Source organism: Typopeltis vanoorti, chromosome 15, assembly GCF_054136105.1.
Source record: "Typopeltis vanoorti isolate ZY-2024b chromosome 15, IOZ_Tvanoo_1.0, whole genome shotgun sequence".
Taxonomy (NCBI): Eukaryota; Metazoa; Arthropoda; class Arachnida; order Uropygi; family Thelyphonidae; genus Typopeltis; species Typopeltis vanoorti.
In genome coordinates this window covers 12,328,113-12,344,073 of record NC_143563.1, presented here as the reverse complement: position 1 = coordinate 12,344,073, position 15,961 = coordinate 12,328,113, and positions in this window count along the sequence as shown.

The following is a 15,961-nucleotide window of genomic DNA, read 5'->3' as shown; positions in this document are numbered from 1 at the left end:
TACCTCGCCTTGAACTCATTCACAGTCATGGCATCCACAACAGACTCTGGCAGCTCATTCCACTCATTCACCACTCTCCAAGTAAAAAACCTAGCTCTAACACCCTTGCTAACCACACTCTTGTGCAGCTTCTATGTATGGTCCCCAGTCCTCCCACCACCAGTCCTATTCTCAAAAATATCTTCTGAATTAATCTTATAGAAACCCTTCAGTAATTTGAATGTCTCAATCATATCACCCCTTTTCCACCTATCAACCAATTTCTGCAACCCACAAATCTTCAACCTGTTCTCATAAGATTCATTCCATAGACCTGCTATCATCTTGGTCACTCGTCTCTGGATCCTCTCCACCTCCTTCCCATCAAGAAGAAACTCTGGCACCCATATCTGGACACAGTAGTCTAGATGGGGTCTTATTAATGCTCGATACAGAGGAACAATAACTTGTTTGTCTCTGCTTGTTAAAGTATTTTTCAGCAACCAAGTGATTTGATGAGCTGATTTAGCCACTTTTGCAGAGGGAGAACATGCCTTCTAACTAAATAAGTAAATTAAAATTCAAAGATAATCAGCATAGAAACTTCTCTGACCAAGGTTGAAATTTAGCTAATAGTATTACACTGTTTTCACATGAACTAACAACAGACATTTATGTACACAGAACCTGTATGACTCAGTCAAAATATAAATTTCTAAAAAATCACAAAAAAAGAAAAAGCCCTAAGACATGCACATAATTTCAATATTGCACTATTTTTAAATGATGTTAACTGTTAGTGTTATTGGTCATAGCTTGTATATTAATTGAAACACTATATTTATTTCTATCAATAAAGGATGGTTTTGGAACTATCAAGCAGGTGATTATGGAAACTTAGAGATAGCTTGGTGAAGTAGCAGGGGATAAGGAGTGAAAAAGATATCAGCTTTGTATTGCTTGGACACTGTTCAAGGAATATTTAACAGAAGCAGCCAGCGACAATTGAATACATGGGTGAAGGCTTTTGTTCTGATGTAGAAGGTTGTAAGTTTCTGAAAACAAACTTACCACCTTCCCGCATCAGATGAGTAGCTTTCGCTTATGCTCGTAGTTTACCATTCTTGGACATCTTTCTTAATTGTGCAGCTCCTGATAGTTTGTCAGCCAGCATTTATCAGAAACCTACTTTTAGTGGTAGATAACATGCATCAAAAATCTGCTCATCACATCTCCCAAAAATCGCTGTTAATAGAATGCATAATGTTTGATCTTCTTTCTAAAGCTTACAACAAGAACTTCTCACTATCAAAACTTTCATGGCATGAAATGGTTACAGCTCGTCAAATCCAACAGATAATTATCTCCTACCTTCCAACATCTAAGCATTCTTTCCTAGACTGCAAGGTTCAGATCTCATATATTTCTGGCATCTCTGAACCCCCTCCTTATACAGCTTCCAGGGATGACCTCTTGTTCTCTCCTGATTTCCCACCATTTTATGAAAAACCTCTTCAACATTGATCCTATAACAATCCCTTACCAACTTGTATGTCTCCATCACATCACTCCTCTTCCTTCTATCCACCAGACTATAAATTGCATCTTCTCAACCTTTTATATTCAACATTCCAGAGATCAGAAACTGCCATAGTTAGTCACCTCTGGGCCCTTTCCAATATCTCTTTGTCCTTTTGAAAACTAGGTGACTAAATCTGTGCACAGTAGTCCATGTATGGCCTAATCAGAATTTTGAAAAAGTTTCACCTTAATCCCACATATTTTCCTATTCTCATCTCTTAATACGTACATTTGATAAACTGTCACTTCTGTCTTTAGCTAGGGTTTACCAAAATCCATTATGAATGTAATTTTGACATAATTTGGGCAGACAGGTCATTCTGTCAAAAAAAAAAAAAAAAAAAAGAATTAATGAACAACAATAGCCTGTGGAATGAAGCTTGTCTTTTTCTTAGAAGCAATTTTAAATATGAACAGCTTTTCAAAGAAATTTGGGAAGCCCTTTTACACCTATCTAACCTGAATCAGATGATTGAATCTCTCTCCCACAAGTTTAGGAGATTCTCATCTTATGTACATAAAAATAGTTTTTATTTCTTTCTTTATTTATTTTTAATATTATTTCTCTAGCAGCAACAGTTTTAATTGGTGAACTGATTGTTATATTTACCTTGTATTCCTGTTCTTTGAATCGTTTGTTGTTTCACTCATTGATGATGTACTGTTAATTTAGTGTGAAATATCTGTGCTTTTCATTAAATTTTAGTGTATTAAAGTTTATTACTGTCATTATTATGTTTTTTAACATTAACATTAACTCTTTATATATATCTTTAATAATGAATATTTATTATGATAATTATGACATTTAAAGAAGACAAGGATTTCTTGATCCTCATTGTTACAGTTGCAAAATCAAAAGTAAAAAAAAAAAAAAAAAATATTAAGCCAGGATTTGATAATGAAGATTCATTGATTAAAAGCAGCAGCATCAAATTGGATTTTAACTAAATTGTATACTGAGCATAATTTCCTCATCAGATTATTAATATAATGCTGTATGCAGATGAACAAATTATATTACAAGACAATGTAGATAACCTTCAAAAATCAGTTTATGAATTAAACAAAATAAGCTAACAATACAATTTAAAAATTTCACCAAAGAAAGCAAACGCCATGGCATTTAAAGGTTGGGATCATGTGAGATCAAAAACAGTCATAGAAAATAAAATAATAGAACAGATGACGCAGTTTAATTAGGCTGCATAATAACAAATCTAAAAGATAAAGATTTAGAAAAAAATAAAGACATTTCAGAAAATCTGTGGAATAATTAAAAGGACACTGAATAAAAAAACAAGATGAGAAACTCAACTAAAATTTTACAAAGTAATGGCCACTCCCACTCTGTTATGTGGTTCAGAAACATGGATGATTAAAAAGAAAGATGAAAGTAAAATACAAGCTGCAGAAATGAGATTTTTAAGAACAATTAAAGGATCCACAGAATTGAATCATATAAAAAATGAAGACATCAGAACAGAACTGGATATTTATAACATAAATGAAAAGATCAAGGAATATAGAGAGAAATGGAAAGAACATCTATTTAGAATAGAAAGATATTGGCTACCAAAAGAGGTGGACAGATATAGACGGGAAAGAGAGAGAGAGAGAGACCAGCAAAAAGATGGAAAGAACCAGTGAAGGTAGAACAGACAAATGTCTATTCCTTGAAGAGAAGAAGATGTGGACTGCTTTGTTAGGAAGAGAATGTAGTTTTGGGGCAATGAATAAATCTTAGAACTTAAGGATCCATTAAGTTTCTGTTAGTGCTTCACTGAAAGAAGCATTAACAGAAAAAAAGGATAGTCAGGGTAACTAACCTGAAAAAACTAGTGAAGATACTTGGGTTAATGGCAAGGAATGCATAACTTTAAAGTCTGACTTGAAATATGTAACATTTCTTTATACAAATGCATGAAGTTTAAAAAATAAACTTCTGTAAGTCAAACGAGTAACTGGAAATAGTAAGCTGGATATTATAGTTGTTTCTGCACACTTTGCCTTTGCTGAATAATGAGGCTCTTGATGAGAGAGTACACGAGAAATTGTAATGTTGTCAGAAGATGCTGATTGAGACAAAGAGGAGGAACACAATGACCCTTATGAGCAGTGACTTTAATTTTATGTACAAGAAAGGGGTTTAAGACATTGTGGTGTTTGATAAATGTACAGTCTGTTAAATTGAAAGTGGTTGTATGTTATTGCAATAGATAAACTATTGATAATATTATCTCTTCTGAGAACTTACTGAACCTCTAAGGTTATTTGTTGCAAGTACCATCTTCTTCCATTGCTTTCTGTCATGAGTTCTTCCAGTCTAATCCAGGATTCTCATTTCAGCCAAGTGTTTTTTGATGTTATCCCTACCACCATGGTCTATTCACAATAGGTACAATGATTGCCTTGTATATTTCTTTTTTAAACTCTACTTGAGATAACTTTGGAAGATAGATGTGGTGACTGATATTGAATTCAATCTATTGAATGCATATGTTCTAGTTTGTATTTCCATACTAATTTTATTATCTCAAGTAATCAATATTCTGGGATACTTGATGAAAGTGGAATTTTGAAATTTCATTTTCTCATACTATTGTTTCTGTACACATTTAAATATTCAGTTGTATCCCAGTTGATTCACAATTCCAGTTTTTCAGCAGAATTTTCTGAACGTGATTCTAATACATCTTCAGCATTTTCACAAAATAGGCAAATATCTGTATATCGTAATATTACTGTTCTCTCTCTTCACGTAGTTTCCTCAGTAAGAGAGTGCAGCACCATGTCCTTCCAGTTCTCTCTGTTGGTGGCTTTCCTTTTTGTTTCTGCATTGCCATGTGAACCTATCCATGATCTTATATCTTCAAGCCATGTCCTTCATTTATTAGCTCTTGATCCTTTTCTCATAACTTTTCCTTCTAAAACTGTTAGTGTCCTGCTGAACCTCTCAGTACATTGTCCTGCCAACCTCATCTTTCTCTGGATCATTTCTTGTAATAAAGATCTCTGTAGGTCATCTGTATTTGTCACATGATCTGTCCATGAGATTTTCAGAGCTCTCCTATAGTACTACATTTCAAAGGCCATTATCTGTTGTCTTACTCTCTTCTTGAATACGCAGGTCTCACTTCCATATGTGAAAACTGGTCACGCTAATGTTCTTATTATTCTTTTCATTGTCTTGATACCCACAGAACTTCTGAGCAGATCTTTATTTTTCCAGAAGGCATCTTTAGCTATGGCTGTTCTTATCTTTATTTCTTTATCTTGCTTTCCATCTACAGTAAAGTAGGTGCCTAAATATTTGTATTCTGTTGTATGTTCAAATTTCATATTGTTTATGAATATTTCTGGCTCGGATCTGTTTTCTTTTGAGATTTTCATAAATTTGGTCTTTTTGGCATTTATATCTAATCCAAACTCTTTACCTTCTTCAATTAGTAGCTGCAGTAATTTGATTAATTTGTTTCTGTTTTCTACTATTAGAATGATATCATCAGCATATCTAAGATGATATGCCGATATCTTCATTGTTTTATTTTATACCATTGATACTGATTCCTATATTTTGTTTTTCAATCTTTTTCATCACTGTCTCACTGTAAATATTAAATAGATTTGGTGAAAGGATGCAGCCCCTTTATTTTCACTATAGAACTCTCAGAGGTTAAACAGCAGCATTTTCTGTTTGGTGTAAATAATTTTTATAATCTTAAGTACATGATCTTCTATGTCTAATTTATCTAATATATCGAACATTTTATTATGATTTACCCGTAAACTGTAAAAGATAAGTTGCTGTTCAACTTATCTTTTACAGTTTTTCGAACAAATTTTCCCATTAAGCCATTATATGCATCAGCTGTCATTGGTACAAGTTTTGATTAAATTTATCATCTTATAAGGTATTCAGAGTTTATTTAATATTTCCCAAATGTCTTCTCCTCTGAATTCTATCATATACTTCTTTTTTTGATCTGTAAATAGAATGTGGACAGGCTGATTACATTTCCATTTTTTTTTCTCTAAAATTTGTCTTGGATCTAAAAAATTGGTCATCTGTGGACCTGTTTCTTTGGTATCCTGCTTCATAGTCACATTTGTTTTCTTCAGTATAATAAGATTCCTTTTACTATAACATTAAATAAAATTTTTTAGTCTGTGGACAGAAGCAATTTTACTGTGTAATTTTCATATTCATTTTTGTTTCCTTTTATGATTAGCGATTCTTTCCAGTTCTGAGAGTATCTCTTCATTTTCCCAGCTGAAATTTTTTAGTTTACATACATATGTATTTAATAACATTATGGCCCAATTATTTAGTGAGTTAAATAAATTCACTAAATAATAATTATTATTATTACTATTATTTACTAAAATAAAGAGCCAAAAAGCTTCACTTCGGCGATGAAAAATTATATAAATTAAGTGGATATTAAATCCAGCATTATTTCAAAGCCGAATACAGAAACTATAAAAGTTTCGTACGAAAATTGAGCAGAGCTTTCGGGAATACACTCGCCGCCATACTACGCGTTGCCTAGCCGAACCTTATAGGAGATACGCACGCTCAAAGCGCCCGTATATTCGCTTCCTATTGGTCCATTTTGATAAGGTTTCATTGGTCTGACAGCTGTTTCAAAAACTCATGGGTTTTCGTCAGAGACCAGGCAGAAACCTAAGAGAGTAAAAACTCTCAGTACTAAGGAAGTTGAAGAGGTGTATTTTCCGTAAGCGAACTCTTGGTCGGTGCGTAAAGTATTTACTGCCTTGTCTCTGACGAAAACCAATGAGTTTGAAACAGCTGTCAGAGTCCTGAATGGTCCTCTGGTGCAGTGCTTCCCAAACTTCTGGCTGTCAGGACCCCCCTTGCAAAAATTAAAATATTTCACGGCTCCCCTCGAGAAAAAAATCGTAATAGAGAGATGTATTATTATAATATTTATTGTATTTATATTCAATACAAAACATACACAGCGAATATTGCAAAAATCAAATGCATATATTACATTTTTTGCCTCTTACCGTTTGGTTCTGAAGACGATGCGGGCTGTTCTGGTAAAATATGAAAATACTGTCCTTTTTTTTTTTTTTTTTTTTTTGAATCTGTTTCTGCTTTTTCTCATTGTTCGCGGGATTTTTTTATATTTTTTTATCAGCGACGTATCCATCTCAGGGTTAAATTTTTTAACGTAGAATAGATCAAATAATATCACCACTTACCGATACTGGCACACCACAGACTGATAACATGAAATTAGTGAATATTACCTGAATAAGGGAATCCCCAGGAACATTTTTCTCTTTTGTGACTTTTCTCCCTTTACGGTAATTAAGCCTAACGCGAAACAGACAGTAAAGGCAGGTTATTAAAACGTGCAGATGATTGGTGCGGTATTAACAAAAGATCGCGCAACTGAAAGATAAAAGCATAGCTGACAATTGAGTTGAAATGCTAACTCTCTTCAACCAAATTCCATATGTGAAACCTGCCATAACATTCATTATATATATACATTACTTAGTTTTAACACTTTTACGAATTTTAACACGTTTGGTTGAATTTTATTGCTGCCTTGGAAATCGAACTCGCACACATCTAATTAATAACAATAGTTTTCAGTTAGATATTGTGTTTGCCCATGCAACATATGGTTTTGTTTCAGTCTATATAGCATAGTTTCTGTATGAGGGAACATGTGATTCATTAATTAGTGTGTTTTTATCCCAGTTGTCTCTAATTGTACTATTTGTTGAGAAATATATTACACAGACTCCTCATACCTTATTCACTGGCATAATAAAAGTACTTGTTTTTATTGCCTCTGCAGTATAGTGGCTGTTAGGGAGGGCGTGTTGTTTATCACTGCAAGCGAGTTACTATCTCCCCACATGAACTTGTTTAAGCTTTTTTTCATGTGTGAAGTATATGAGAAACTTTTATTGGTAACAGAAAACTAGCTCGGATGCCAGTGATAATATAAAACGAGTTTTGATCAGTCCCTGATTGATGAAAGGGACAGGAAGATTTGGAGCTTCCCTGGAGAGCATTCGAAGTAAATACAATTAACCACTGCTTTGAAATGAAACATATGAATAAGCAATATATACTAATATTCATTAAGCGCCGAAATATGCAGGAAGCAAAGTTTGTGAACCAACACCAATGTGTGAATTTTTCCATTAAAATATAAAAAATAATAAAAGTTAAATACGTTTCTTTTAAAATAAAAAAATCTACTTAGTCTTAAAACATTTTAAATTTGTTTTCATTATTTCGCGGCCCCCCTCAACGAAACCTACGGCCCACAGTTGGGGAAGCGCTGCTCTAGTGGGCTAAATTGAGTTATATTGGCCATCGGGCCGATGATCTTAAAATGTATGCTTCCCAAATTTAGGGTAGTTCCATGCACCCAAATTTGTTGAGATTTGGAAAGTTCTTTAGAGCCGAGGTAGATTAGATGAATAGACTTTCATACTTGTTTTTGATGCAGTGTACTAGAGTGGTCTTCTTCCACATCTCCTGTGGTAGGTGCCAAAAGCATAGTCAGCAAGTCCTGAGTGGCTGTATTGGTGGAACCGGATATAGTCCTTGTATTTGGATATCATAATACTGATTGTCCTCCCTGTTTGGCTGTAATAGGACAGTTTGCAACTCCAAGGGATCTGGTATACTCCTGGTAGGTCTAGGGGATGTGGCTGATCTTTGGTGGAGTTGATAAGAGATACCAATATCTTATGTAATCTATGACTGGTTGTAAAGTCATATTTTTTGGGATTTTTTAATTTTTCAGATGTACTGCGTATATATGGAATGGTGATAGATTTTGAATAATCTCTGTTTTGAAGGGAGGTGGGTTGCAGTTACGTGGTTTTAATATTTTTTGAATTTTTGGGGATTGTAGCCATTGGCTAAGAAAGTGTGAAGGATATAGTCAAGTTCAATTAGTTAGGGCACTGTTCTCTAAACTGATTAATTTTGCCCTGTTATATAGGGATTTTATAACACCATATTATTGGGAGTGGGGTGACTGCTGGTAAATGTATCTACCTGTGTGTGTAGATTTTCTGTAAACAGGGAATGTCATTGATCCATCAGGCTGCCGCATAATCAAAGTATCTAGGAATGGGAGACTTTTCCAAGGTAAATTGGATCCTGGAATGTTGATTGTTTAGGTGTGTTAAGAAATTGTGGAGTGTATCCAGGCCATGCAGCCAAATGGAGAACAGATCCTCCACATAGTGTAGTCAGACAGTGGGTTTATGTGGGGCAGAATTTAGGGCTTTTTCTTGAAAGGTCTCCATAAAGAAGTTGGCTGGGGGGGGGGGGGAAGAAGAACTCATGGCAGTTCCCTCTATCTGTTTGTAGAATTTTCCTTGCCAAACTAAATAGCCTGAGTTCATGGCGAACTGAAATAGGGTGGAGTTATCAGAAGGAAATATAACCTGGATGAGGACTAAGGTATCTTCACGTGGGACATTAGTAAATAAGGAGGTGACATTAAAACTGACCATTATGTCTGTGTTGGAGTGAGGTTTTCTATACTGGAATGTTGTGTGAGCACTTTGGCTAAATCGCCATTCATCGGCCGACACGCTGAATCTGGAGTGCTGGAAATCGACTGGAACATGAATCCACAAAACCATTCAGGACCTGGGCTCACAACACGGGTTTCCATGATAGGACCGCAATATGCAAGCCTCGTATTACCCGAACCAACATGCAGTGTCGTCTTCAGTGCAAAGAGCGTGTATAATGAGACGTGGTAACTTGGGAAGCCGTGTTATGGAGTGACGAATCACGCTAAACCCTCTACTGATCAGATGGGCCAGTGTGGAAGTGGCAGATGCCCGGTGAACTCTTACCAGAGTGCATAACCCCAACTATGAAATTCGGAGGTGGCGGTGTGATGGTATGGTCCTGTTTTTCCTGGTTTGGCCTCAGACTTCTGTTTGTTGTGCCACGAACATTGAACTCCAAAGATATCTGGACAATGCAATGCTTCCTACTTTGTGTCGTTTCTATGGAACTGACCATTATCTCTTTCAGTGAGACAATGCACATCATAAGGTTGCTGCTGTAACTACATAGTTTGTGGACATGAAAGTCATTACACTTGACTGATCTCCACAGAGTCCTGATCTCAACCCTATTGAACATCTGTGGGATGAACTGAAGCATTGGTGAGGTCAAGGATGTCTGCCCAATGGTCTAAGACCTCATTACATGCCCACAGGAAAAATGGCCCAAAATTTCATTGATTGCTATCTTTCGCTTGTGGAAAGTGTGTCCCTTGGGATTGATGCAGACATCGCAGCATAGGGAAGTCCTATATGTTATTAAGATGGGCTCAATAGCTGATTATTCCTCCCATTATGGTGTCTGTTGACTTCCAAGCAGTGTACAAAGTTATCTTGTATGTTGCCATCTTAGAATTCATGTTACTCATTTTACCATTACGTAGAATGACAATCATTTCATATTATGAAAACTACAAACTATGAGACTTCAGTGCAAAAAGATTGAATATATTAGGTTTCCGAGTGTGTCAGGTTAGTCTATGGAACATAACACCTGTAACAAAAGACTGTTGGAATTTGTCCATGTTGACATATATTAGCTCTTACTAATATTTCTTTCTAGAAGCATCCCATGATGTACCACCTATTCTTGGCCATCATACATCGATAGGTCCAAACACTAGATTGACAACAATAAGATGTGTTTCAGTTTGCTTCTGGACAAATGTACATATCAACTGTGCATGTCTTCCACCATTGCATTGTCCATAGTACACACTTAGCCAGGATCAGACTGTGACACAGCCCGAAAATTACAGTTGGGGAGACTGTTCCGAAGGACAGAAGTAGATGGAATAAAAGAGGAGGCAGTGAAGTTGGTTCGATGAGTTTTAAGGTGGCCTGTAAAAGGGGTGTTGATTAGTAGTGGCTCTTGTTTAATGATTTTGGAGGAGGGTGGAGGAATAATAGTGACAATTCAGCAGAGCACTGTCTGTGAAAGTATCTGTAGAAGAGGCAAAAACAACGTCTGTGAGAGAGCGATTTAAGTGGGTTTGTGAGAGGGATCATTAATTAGACGGATTGACCTCTTCTGTTTAGAATGGAGCAATCTTATGATTTTGGTGCACCACCCCAAACATGGGAACGATATTCCACGACCGGGCAGACTTGGGCTTTGTATAGAGTTAGCAGCTGTGAAGGTATGAAGTAGTGTCTTGTGCGAAAAAGTACACCAAGTTTTTTTTGGCGACTGCAGAAGCTATAGTTGATATATGTTGTGCCAGGAAAGATCAGAAGTGCAAATCAGTCCAAGAAGAGAAATGTGATCGTGTTTGGATATCAGTATTACTGGAGGTAAGGATAGGGGATGTGAGCTCTTTCTTGCAAGAGATCAGACAGGACTGAGTTTTGGTGGCATTGAAGTTTACAAGGTTGTCCTTACCCCACTGAAATATAGCTAGGAGAGTTCATGCTCCTGGTCGTGTAGATCTTGAGGATTCTAATACTTAAGCACTAACAGGTTTGTCGAATGAAAAAGAGGAGTGGGGTGTACTGTTGTTAGCAAAGCTGTGAGAGCAGGTCATTTATATACAAGAGGAAGAGAGTGGGTGAAAGAACAGAACCCTGTTACCCCTGCATTGGTGGGGAAATCTGAGAAGAGTAAGCCGTCAACCATGAGACGTAGTGAGCGACCAGTGAAAAAGTTGGCGATGCAGTTGCAGAGTGAGGAAGGTAGACCGCAGGATGGTAGTTTGTTAGATAGACATCTGTGCCAAACGATCAAATACCTTTGAAATGCCCTCGGCATTTCAAAGCAACCACATGAGTGTCTACAAATTGCTTAATGGCCTGAGTCCATAGGTTTGCAGTGAAAGCAAGATCAGCTGTAGAATCAAGAAGCTGTAGAGTGGCAGAATCAATACTTCTGGTATGTCTCTAGGTGGTTCAAGAGTTGGTTGTTGATGACCTCCATAATTTTTGAGAGAACAGTAGTGACAAGAATTGGACGTCAATCAACAAACAGTAGTTTGTTGGTTGACGTTTATCACCTTTCTTGGGATGGGCTGGATGTGGACCTGCTTCCATGTTGTCGGGTAGATGCGAATTGAACAGGATAGATTGAAGAGGAAATACAGGATAGGTGTTAGTTCTAACACAATAGATGGGATGCCATCAGGACCAGATGCCTTGTTTGTGTTCAGGTTATTGAGGATTCTCCAGATTTCTTTTTGTTGGAAGACTGGGAGACAAAGGGAGCTGTTCTTTGTGGAGTAGGAGGAACTTTGTCGAGGTCATCAATGCAAGAATTGAAAGAGATGAGTGATGCCAGTGAGTTGGCCTTGTCTTTTGGTGGGATGACTACAGTAGCATCTGGATATGAGAGTTGTGGAAACCTTGGGTGAGCACAAGTTGCACCCAATGGCCTTGGCAAAGGACCAGAAGGAGCTACTGCCGTTTGGGCAGGAGGAGAGTTTGCATCATTTGACCCTTTCAAATCATGGATAGAATGGGAGACATAAAGGGAGCATTATAGGCAGAGGACAGCTGGAGTTTTAATAGTTACTCTTGTGTAATTTTTTTTATTTTGATGATGAAATCAATCAGACTGTGTTCCAAAAGGCTTTATATCCCCCCATTTCTCATCCGTCTAAGACGGGTTGAATCGTCTGATTAGGGGCTTTAGGCATTTAATACAGTCGGCTTACCATTCCTCTGCTACATCCCTCTAGGAATAAGTATATTGTCTGTAGAAAAACACGAAGTTCCAGGAAAAAAAAATTCTCCACGTTCGTACACGACTGCTAACTCACCATTGATTGAAATGGTTCCTCACGTCGTTGGGATTCGAACCCGGATCATTTCAACCAAAGGGTTCGTTTACACCAACTGAACTACTGAGACTCTAAAGCCGTCTTTACAAATGATGAAAAGGGGGAAAAAAATGTGCCATTTGCAGTGAGTTTAGATAAACTATTCTGTGAAAGTGGGAATGACGGTAGTTATGCAATCAAGACAGGGATTGTGTGAATTTCTTAAGATGCTTAGAACCATTAAATAACATCGCATTTGGGGGAGAAAATGAGTGCGACGTGAATTCTTGACTTGCTAATAGGAGCACAGAAAGTGACAGTAAATAAGTATCTGTACTGCTTCCAGCAGGTAAGAATGATCATGCCTTCTGACCCGGCTAGCATGCTGCAATGAGAAAGAAGTATATATTCGAAAGTAGATGATTATATCAAGCTAAGGGAACGGCTTGTGCTTCAGAAAATATAGCATAAGGAACTGATTGGAAAAGAGATCAACATGGGAAGTTACTTCGAGACAGTTTGAAAGCAAATACCCCCCCCCCATTTCTAGAGTTAGCAGCAAGCGCGAAGTGTATGAATAATACGGAAGAACGTGTTTATGTAATGGAAAGCGCAAGCAAGAAAAGTTGCAAGTGCCATAAGGAATGGAATGTGAAGAGAAACTGGCAGAATAGGCAAAGCATCTTAGGGAATTAGTTATGCGACCAGTAATAGGACGGTTGTACATGGAAACATCACCATGGTTGCTGAAAGTGATTCCGTGATCACACAGATGATATGGTGGAATTATTGAGAGAATGTTTTGTTGTTTTGTTTCATGGTGGGGAAGGGATTATCATCAAATACGACAGTGGAGGAAGAGGAGACCAGAGTCGTGAACGTGAAGTGTTTGAATATTTCATTCAGTCCCACATCCTTATTAAGTAAGCATGGTGTTAATAAGGATGCAAATGTGGATGCGATATCCCCGTTTGAGTTAAAGGCAGGTGCCAAGGAACTGACAATGCCATTGACTTGGTTGCTCAGATCGTACAACTAGAAGAGATCCTGAGGAGCGGAAGGAGGGAAAAAAAGTGCTACTGCATGAAGGAGAGGGATCAAAAACTGCACTAAGTTGTATTTCAGGAGTTATAATGGGAAGGATGAGGTTGATTAGAGTTAGTATACAGGACACTGGATTTATGAAAGTAGGGATCTCTACATAGGACAGCATGGGTTTATTAAGAGACAGTCTTGTTTTGATAATCTAGTGATATTTTATATGATGATAATTATATCTTACATGGGAGTGCATATACAGGCACTTACCGTATATGTCGGCGTATAAAACGACTTTCAAATTCTGTAGAAAACCCCTCGAAATCTTGGGTTGTCTTATACAGCGAGTATAAAAAGGGAAACTTAATTTCTTGAATGAACATTTAGGTAGTTGCAATACATCGTTATATAAGAAAATAGTCAGCGTTTATAAACAAATCAGATTAATTTTTTGTTACATAAATTTATTTAAAATATTACAATAGATGTAAGTCTTAAAAAATCAATAATAATTATTAACCTCAATTTTCATGTTAATTTTCTTCATCATCTGTTGAAAATAGTTCTTCAGTCATTGTTTAAATGATCGTCATATGGATCCCAGTTCGAATCCGGTGAATTGATTTTGTTTTCGTTGTCATCAGTGTCCCACAACAGATCATCTTCCGTACCATCCATAAGATGAGAGATATCACACTTTTAAAATGATTTTATTACAGTCTATACTTTTACTTTATTCCATGCTTTGATCACAAAATTGCACAACATATCAAGTGATGCAGCACTCATAGATCCAGTGTTTGTAAATGATTTTTCACCAGTCAACATCCAATTATTCCACTCTTCTCGCATGTGATCTTTAAATGGTTTGTTCAAGCAGATGCCTAGTGGTTGCAATATAGAAGTTAAACCACCTGGTGTAACAGCAATTTTCTCAATTAAATGACTACGAAACATATCCCATACTAATGAACTGCATTTCTTCATTATACCGCCTGGTCACGTGTTATTTATCCGTAATTTCACATCGTTTTCGTCCATCCATCGTTTTTCGTGAAAATGTACAAAAACACTTGAAGGAAATTTTATCTTAGGTTTAGTTTTACGTTTGAAGATGATCATTGGTTTTAACTTGGTTCCATCAGCCAAACATGACAACACAACCGTAAACCTTTTTTTTTTTCATGACCTGGACTTCGAACTAGCACATTCTTGCTACCTTTAGACTCCACTGTTTTATTGCTTATCATATCAAAGCTCATAGGAGTTTCATCCATATTTCCAATATTTGACAATAAAAATTTATATTCTTGTCTCAAATGAATAATAAATTAATGGAAACTGGTAAGTTTGTGGTCAAGATCTGCTAGTAGTTTTTGAGCAATTTTTGTTTTTTGTCGTATTACCAGATTTTGTTTGTTCACAAAACGATTACACCATCCTGAAGTAGCTTGAAATTCTATACTTTCATCCGGATTCAACCTTGACCATTTTTAGTGCATATGTTCTAATCATATTTCTTGTAACAAGATAACCATTCTGCCTTTGTTCGAATACCCATTCTGCAACGTGATTTTCCAGTTGCGGCCATCGGGTGATCCCCGTTTTCATCGCACATTTTTTGTTTGGCAATTTTTATAAAATATATTCTTTCTTTTTTACTCCATTTTCTTACCATCTCGGTTATGTCAAACTTTCTTGTAGCAGCACAGTTATTAGTTTGCTTTGCCATTTCAATTACTCTTATTTTAAATCGAGCTTCATACTTTCTTCGTTTTGTTGTTGGTTCCATGATTTTAAATGATAATTTTAATAATCCTAAAATTAAAAAAAAAATGCAAAATTAATAATTAAAATTGGGGCTAATCACTTTTAATTAGGGTAATTCGCGTAAATACTAAATCTATGCTATGCAAAAAAATAACGGATATAACAACAATACCTAACGTTGCATTTATACAAGAAAGAAGAAATTGGGGGGGGGATCGTCTTATACAACGGACATAGGCTTAAAAACTAAAAATAACCTTAAATTTAGGCCTCGTCTTAACGTCTCGTCATTGGTCGTCCAATACGCCGAAATATACGGTATTTGTGTTGCGCGAAAGTATTTAATAGAATATCTCATGAATATTTTCAAAATTTCAGTACAACTTTGGTATTGAAATTCAAATAGGAACGGAAATGAGTGGCTTGTATAAAGGGAGTCATTGGCTGACATCTATCAGCCAGTTATGTCTGGATAGCTGTGATAGGAAGGAGGGATGCGAAAAATGTCGCACCTCGAGGTTTAGTTCTGGAACCGCTATTGTTATACGATATATATATATATATATATATATATATATATATTATTATTATTATTATTATTATTATTATTATTATTATTATTATATATCGTACCATGTATTCGAGATATAATCCAAAGTTTGAAAAGAGATATTGAATTCTCCCCCCCTTCACATGATTTCCCAGATTACTCTTAGGGAGAGTAATAACAAATTTAGAATTATGATGTTCAG